Below are 8236 nucleotides of genomic sequence, written 5' to 3'. Positions count from 1 at the left end.
TGTTTGGGAGCTTGGGCTGTTAGAAAGTTGCATGCTGAAATTTGAAGAAGAGAAGTAGTCTCAGCATGAGGGGCCTCTAGAATGGGTTTGGGAAGTTGGGGAGGATTTCCCAGAATAGCCCAGACTTGTGTCCTCACAGGGGAAATCCCCTATGATGGGATAGCACTTGGATGCCCAGGTAACAAAACTAAGCCATGGCTTCGTAGCCATAACAAAAGATTTCTGTACCCACATCTGGCCCCTCAAAGGAGCCATGCAGGGTTGGACACCGGACCTCAGAAGCAACCAGGCTGGAGAAGGATGAGGGGCTTGGAACTCCCTTGGAGGATGAAGACATAAACCCTTGCAGACCCCTTACATCCCTAGGAAGGAGAGGAACTCTCAAAACCTGGCTGAGGTGAAATGTCTCGCTACCCTGTTAAACTGCAGCTCTGAGGGAGAGATTAATTTAAAGCATATAATGTATTTAGAGCATGAAGAGACTTCCTCCAGATCTTTTCTCAAATATCACTTCTCTGTAGGCTTTCCCAGCCACTCTGCCTGGAACTGTAACATCCCCTCCTCACGCTTCTATTCTCTTCTCTACTTTCTCTCCTTAGGACCTCTCACTAACATACTTTTTATCTTGATTGTTGTCTGTCTGCTACACCACAAGGACAAAGATTTTTGTCTGTTTCTGTGTCTTGCTGAATGTCCAGTGCTTAAAACAGTGCCTGACACATGGCAGACAGTGGGGAATATTTATTATATGAGTAAATGTTTAAGCTGTTGTAGAATAGAGAAATTCCTGCCTGCTAGAAACTCAAAAGCTGCTAAAATCCTTAGTTTGTAGAGAGTCTTAGCATATTAATTTTTTGCATATTAATTTTTTGCATATTAATATGCAACGCATCTAAGTAACATTCTTCTTCATATTATTCCTGAGCAGTTCTAGACTACAAAGCACCAGAAATTTAGATTAAGTCATGAATAACCAGTTGCTATAAAACAAAGCCATTTCCAAACTGTAGATGACTCAAATTAGCAGTGATTTCCAGAACTACATCTTAGAGTCAGAGTTTACACAGTGCTAAATACTGTGCACAGTGCTAAAAACGAAGCAGGAAACTAACAAATGCCTATCGATTAATTGTTTAAATCTCACAACATATGCCATTTCTGAGAAAAGCCTTTCTCCAAAAGGAGAACTAAACATGCTCAGTGCCAAAGGAATGGGTAAGTGTGATACGACTTTCTGGAATTTTCATGCTGTTCCAGGGCTGTCCCCGAGAAGCAAAACTAAATTCCTAGAATCAAATCAGCCGCAAGAGCACAACTGCAAACACATTCCGCTCACCGCTGGGCTGCCAACTGAGCTTTCTAATAGCTGAAAATCTGATTATCAGCTTCTCTAAGGCCTAAGAGCCTCCCAGGCACATCCTTGTTCCCAAGGCCGGGAAGAGGGGATCTTACCTAGGGAGGGTTTTTAACTTTTACTTCTGAGTAATCTGCTCTGGTACCCAAATATCTCCACTCCTGAGATGTTGTTCAGATTCACCTCTTCTCAGTTTCATCTACAATACACTTGCTTTTCTGGTGAAGAATAACTGGGGGAAACTTTTTAGTGCAGATTTTCACTTTGGGAGTGAAATTCCAACATTTTCTTAAATTTTTTAGAATGATCTATTTGGGCATGTGCATATACTATTTACTGAACAGGCATTTTTCAGGATTATTTATTATAAATGAAGAAAGCACTATTTTAAAGCTAACCTAGGTGTAAAAGTAACAAACAAAAGCCATCAGGCAATGAAAAAGAGTAAGTCTATATATCGATTAATTTATTAGCATAACAGTTTTATATAAAATACCTTTATTTCAAGTTTCTTTATTGTACTTTCCATGGAATTTATGTTTTAAACTCACTATATGGCATACTAGGAAATGAAATTTTTAGCTACCAAAACCTGAAAGATACATATTATTCTGAGTAAAAAGGTAAAGTTTTAATAAAAAATAAAAATGATTCGTTTCCCTGCTTACCTTCTGCTTTTCTTAGTTCTCTCTCTTACCTCTTCTTAGCACATCCCACCTCCCAAACTAAAGGATTTGAAAGGAGGTGGAAAGTGTTGGCTTTTAGGATCACAGGTGCATCAGTATTTGAAAAAGATGATTCATTCTTTCACAAATTAAAAATAAATCTGTCAAATGAAAAATAATAACCAATAGTCATAGTGCTTAGTACCTGACACTACTGTAAGAGCTTTATATTAGCTTTATACAGTTTATATATTCACTTAAAACATCAACCTATTGGACAAGTAATATCAACATTATCATTCCCCATTTTTCAGACTAAGAAACCAAAACACAGAAAGGTTAAGTAACTTGGCCAAGATCACCCAGCTAATAAGGGGTGGAGCAGGCTGATCCTTGAGTCCATGATGTCAACAGCTGTACCATATGGCCTCTCCATGACGATCTTATATTTCCAACTACATTTGTCCTTGAAAACTAACCCTCTCCACCTCCCAGCCCAACTCCTTCCAAGGGTTCTCTTATTTTCAAAAGAATATTCACTCCTATCACTACTTTTATTACCTACCTTTCTCTTCAACTGCCTTTGCAGCTCAAGAATTTTCCTCTAAGGCATCACCCTTACTTAACTCAGTGACTTCCTCAAGTAAATCCTCAAAGACTCAAAATCTTCAAATTCCTCAAAAGCAAATTCCCAAAGACTTCCTCTGTCTCCTCCTTCTCTTCCACTTCCTCCTCCTCCTCCAACTCCCTGTGGCACCTCCTTACGTGGGAAGCCTGTGTGCCCTTGGTAGTCATGTCTGCCACTTTCTCCTGTCTAACTAAACCACTGCAACACTAACCAAGTGAGTGAAAAGTTGGTTTTTTTTAATTTAAAAAATGATTCTAGACTAGTTGATATTAGTAAATAATTGTGACTTTAAAAATTCTGATAAAGTTCCTGCCATAATTTTCCAGGATGTGTAGATAGTGCTAAGAAAACAGTATATTTTTTAACAGCAAACATATTTATGGTGCTTACTATGTGCCAGACACGATTCTAAGTGCTTAATATAGATTAATTCATTTAATCCTGTCGGCAACCCTATGAGGTAGGTACTATTATTTCCCATTTCGCAGATGGGATAATTGGAGCTATTAATTAACCTGTGCTGTTAATTACAGGAGAACCAGCATTTGTACTCAAGGTATTCTAGGTTAGGGTCCATCTGCTTGATTACTACACCACCCTGGTACCCTAAGACATATTTGAATTCCATAAAGTCAGATGCAACTATTTATTTAATGTCAAAAAAGTGTTTACATTCAGTATATTCTAATTTGTCCCTCCCCCACTAAAAGTGAATACAACAGGTCTATAAACCCAAGTTAATATATTCTGTTCCATTATTCTGATTCCATATGATTGGGATGAGAACATTTGCTATTATATATAAAAATAAAGCATTTCAACACCACTCATACAATGAGATGTATAATCTTTTCATGACTTTAAATGCTATCTATTCATAATAAAAGTGAAATTATACTCAATTTCTCCATTGTACAAAATAGGATACAAATTGTGAAGTTTCTGTTAGTAAAAATAAACCATTACTTATGTCAGACTACTAAATTAGCAATCCTTTATTATTTCTTCATAGTTCAAAGGAAATACAACTTGGAAAACTTTAACTTTTTCCAAAGGAACTAAAATTTATCTGCCACATTTAAAATAAATGTGTGTGTGTGTATAAGTATACGTATACAGTCATGTGCTGCATAACAACATTTCCGTCAACTACAGATCGCATATATGATGGTGGTCCCACAAGATTAGTACCATATAGTCTAGGTGTGGAGTAGACTATACCATCTAGGTTTGTGTAAGTACACTCTATGATGTTTGCACAACGAACTTCTCAGAATGTATCCCATAGTTAAGCGACACATGACCATATATTCTGTAGCAATTTAGTTTGCTTCTCGTTCTACGTCAATTTGCCATTGTGAGAAGCACAGTACCCTCCACGCTCTGGATCTACCTGTCCTTTTTTTCCCCTTTGGCACTCACCACTGCTGAGCCCACTATATACGTTATTTATTTTCAGTTCATTGTCTGTCTGCCCCTTCAGAGTGTGTGCTCCATGAGAGTAGGTCTTTGCGTCTGTTTTGCTTTTGCTGCATCCCCAGCACTAGAACAGTGCCTAACACATAGTAGAGACTAAATAAATGTTAAAAGCATAAATATGAATCTCTGAAGAAAATCTCCCTGCAACATCCTTCTCCACCCCTCAAATCACACCTTTGGGAAAGACACTGTAAAAACAAGATGACAGTCCCATTTTCCCTGATTGTGAAACACTGCGAGTGAGCTTGCAGTGGCTCATGGAGCCCGGGGAAGTGGATGGGTCAGTCTGGCCATCTCCCTGTAGTACAAATGGCTCCTGCCAACCTCCTTAATGGAGATGGCGGCCTGGGGGTTAGTCTTGTTAAGATCTTTTTATGTAGTGATTTAGCCTATAATTCAGGATTTAGTGTGGCTTAATAATACAGCCAATCCTCATCATCACAGATTCCATATTTGCAAATTTGCCTAACGGCTAAAATTTATCTGTAACCCCAAAATAAATACTCCTGGTGATTTTGTGGTCATTCACAGGCACACACAGAATAGCAAAAAATTTGAGTTGCCTGGTGCATATGTTTCCAGCTGAGGTTGAACAAGGCAACATTCTGCCTTCTTATTTCAGCTCTCTTATTGTAAACAGGTTCCACATTTTTTTGCATTTTTGTGCTTTTTGTTGGTGATTTCACTGTTTAAAATGTTTGAAAGCAAAGTGCTGAAGTGCTGTCTAGTGTTCCTAAGTGCAAGAGGTTATGATGTGCCTTATGGAGAAAATAGGCTTCTTTCAGGTATGAGTAATAGTGCTGTTGGCCGTGAGTTCAATGTCAATGAATCACTAATGTATATTAAATAAGGTGTCTAAACCAAAACACATAAAACAGGTTTGTGTATTGATCACTTAATGAAAATGTTGTAAACAGAGGCTCACAGGAACTTAATCCTGTATTTCCAGGAGTAATGCTTCAGTACATAGTCACTAAATCAGTGTTTGTGGTGACTATAGAACCCAGCTACCACAAATAACAAGAATCAACTGGATCTTCCCTGGAGTTCTCCAGAATGGTTCCCTTTCTGACCTTGGAAACATTATCTCTGTGGTCTCTCACAAATATCCTTCTTGGAGATATACATACTTATGGAACGCCATGGGTGAGGAATCAGTAAACTTGAGTTTAGCCCTACTCCCTCAATCTGGAGGGTCATCCTGAAGAAATTATTCAGCTTTTTTTGGTAGATCCTCCTGGCCTGTAGAATGCTTTCCTCAACTGAAAGGAAGATCTTGAAAGTTCTTTCATGTGCCTATGTGTAAGGTATTTTTCACATTGAACAATGGCTTTTTTCTTCAGATCCCAGAGTATCTTCACATAATTTTTGTAGAGCGCCATTGTTAACAAATTTTAGGGATTTGATCTTTGGGTTCTAGAAGTGAGAAGAGAGTTCACTTTAATTAATGGAACACTTTGCTACTCCCAGTGTCTTGGTCATCATCTGACCTTGACCATCATCTGCCTTTCAACCTCCTTCCTCCCATGAAGCAGTCCGGCACTCCAGTCTCTGTAACTCACGTGTCCAACTGGGGACAGGGAGACCAAGTAGTGCCAAGGAAAGACTCCTGCCTGGTGACTCAGGAGATCTGAGATCTCATCTGCCATTGCTCAACTCTGTTACTGAAGGTAAGCCATTTCACATCTTTGGGCATCAGTTCCTTCATTTTTAAGCAATTTTTATTAGATGCTGAATTAAATGACAATTATGAGACTATCTGTCCCACACATGTTATATAAAATAACTTGCATATGGTTAAATAAAAATGCAAATAATCCCAAAGAATGCAGAAAAGAAAGTAAATTTCTCTTTCTTCACCATCCCTGTATTAGTTTGCTAGGGCTACCATAACAAAATACCACAGACTGGGTGGCTTAAACAATAGAAATTTACTTTCCACAGTTGTGGAGGCCAGGGGTCCAAGATCAAGATGTCAGCAGGTTTGATTTCTTCTAAGCCTCTCTCCTTGGCTTGCAGATGGGTGCCTTCTCGCTGTGTGTTCACATGGTCGTCTCTCCATGCATGTCTGGTGTCTCTCTCTCTCTTTCTGCATCCTAATCTCTTCTTATAAAGACGCTAGTGAGATTGGATGAGGGCCCAACCTAACGACTCCATTTTAATTTGATTACCTCTTTAAAGCCCTGTCTCCAAATACAGTCACATCCTATACTGGGGTACTGGAGGCCAGGGCTTCAATGTAAGAATTTAGAAGTTGGGGGGGAATACAAGTTAGCCCGTAACACATGCCATGAATTTCTTAAAATTGTGCCAGATTTCAGTTTGCCTTATATTTGGACAGAGTTATTTATAAAGTGATTTGTGTTTTTTTTTTAAGAAATTCCTAATTATCTTTGGTTTGCTTTTTGAGAAAAGGGGCATGCCTTTATCATATCACTAAGGTCTTCCTGGTCCATAGCACATTACTGTTGTAAAAGAACGCACTTCCTTCTTCAAAGATTATCTCCCAGAGCCCTCTGACCTTTTTTGCTTTTTCCTAATTTGTCCTGATTGCTTCTTTGCTTGTTGCATCACTATTAACCTGGGATTTATTTTGAGTTCCTGGATTTGTTCCCTTTTTTCTTAAATCCTGAGTATTCCTTTCTTGGATTCTTGTTTTGCTGAAGTACATCTGTGGCAGACACAGAGATTTGCTGCTAGATTGCCTTTCAAGAAAGGACCCACTGCCCAGCTGCAAGAAGGATAGTTAACTGAGAGCCTCCAGGTGTCAATTCCTTCAGGGTCTCCCTCAACTTTCCAGCCAAAGTTATCAGCTTCTGCCCAATGACTGAGGCAGGTGGTTATAAGAGGACCTGACCATTTCTGCTCAACTCAGGACTCCTCTAAAGAGAAATCTTTGCTCTGCAGCTACCAGGGGGGCTGGCAGAGACTGTGTCAGGTCTGCATCACTGTCTAAATGTTATTCCTACCCAATCCTGTGTCCTACCCCTTTCCATTCACAGATATTACTCTCCAGAAAAATGTTGTACTCTCATTCTTCCTGGAGAACTCAATCAGTATAACATCCTTAGGTAATGTTTATTTATTTTTTATATGTTTCAGAAAGGAATCATGGGATCTAAACTTTACGAGACCTTGCAAGTGTGGACTATCTATTTGTTCTCATATGTGATTGCTGCTTTGATTGGTTATACAATTCTAGGTTCAATATTATTTCCGCACAGAACTTTGACCCCACAGGTCTTGCTCTGTCTACTAGTATCCAGTATTGCTGATGAGAAGTCTCATCATAATCTGACTCTCATTCCTATGTACCCAGCCTGTTTTTTATTTGTTTTTTTCTTTTTGTCCCCATCTCTGAAAGCTGTTAGGGTTTTATCTTTATTTTCAATGCTTTTAAATTTCACTAGGCTGTGTCCAGGCATGGTTGTTTTTCTATTCATCCTACTTCGATGGCCTTTTCGATCTGATGACTAATGTCTTTCTTTCATTCCTTTCCCTGTATTGTCTCTGCTTTCTCTTTCTGGAACTCTGACTAGATAGCGATTGTGTCTTCTGGGTTTTTCCTCTCTGCCTTTACTTTTATATTTTTTGCTCTCTCTATTCTGGTGTCCTGGGAGATAGTTTCCATTTTATCTTCTATATCTCCAAATTTGATCTTTAGCCATGACCAATATATTATTTGTCAACTTAGCAATCACACTTTAAGTTTCCAAGAACTCAATTATTCTCTCATTGCTCCTTTTCATATCACCTTGTTCTGGTTTTTATTGCTGCAATATCCTCTTGGATGTCCCTGAGGGTATAAATTAGCATTTAAACAAAATAGTTCTGTATTATTCCTTGCATTATGTCTGTTTCCTCCTGGGTCAGTTATTTTGTTTGTTCATCTTGGACTTGAATATTTTTTAAGTTGTTTTGCTGTTTCCTCTCAAACGTCTAGTAGATATTTTTTCACACTCATGAAGAATGGACTACACTGATTTGTATCTGTAAAATGGCTGGGTCTTGGGGACAAGCAGGCTTTTTCATTAACGGTGCATGAGAGGAAACAGCCATGCTGGCCCAAGATCCCTCGAACTGCCAACTCAAGGAGGGTCTCACTCTGAG

This window comes from Ceratotherium simum, chromosome 31 (assembly GCF_057802395.1).
Source record: "Ceratotherium simum simum isolate JZ-2026a chromosome 31, ASM5780239v1, whole genome shotgun sequence".
Taxonomy (NCBI): Eukaryota; Metazoa; Chordata; class Mammalia; order Perissodactyla; family Rhinocerotidae; genus Ceratotherium; species Ceratotherium simum.
This window is presented reverse-complemented; position numbering follows the sequence as displayed.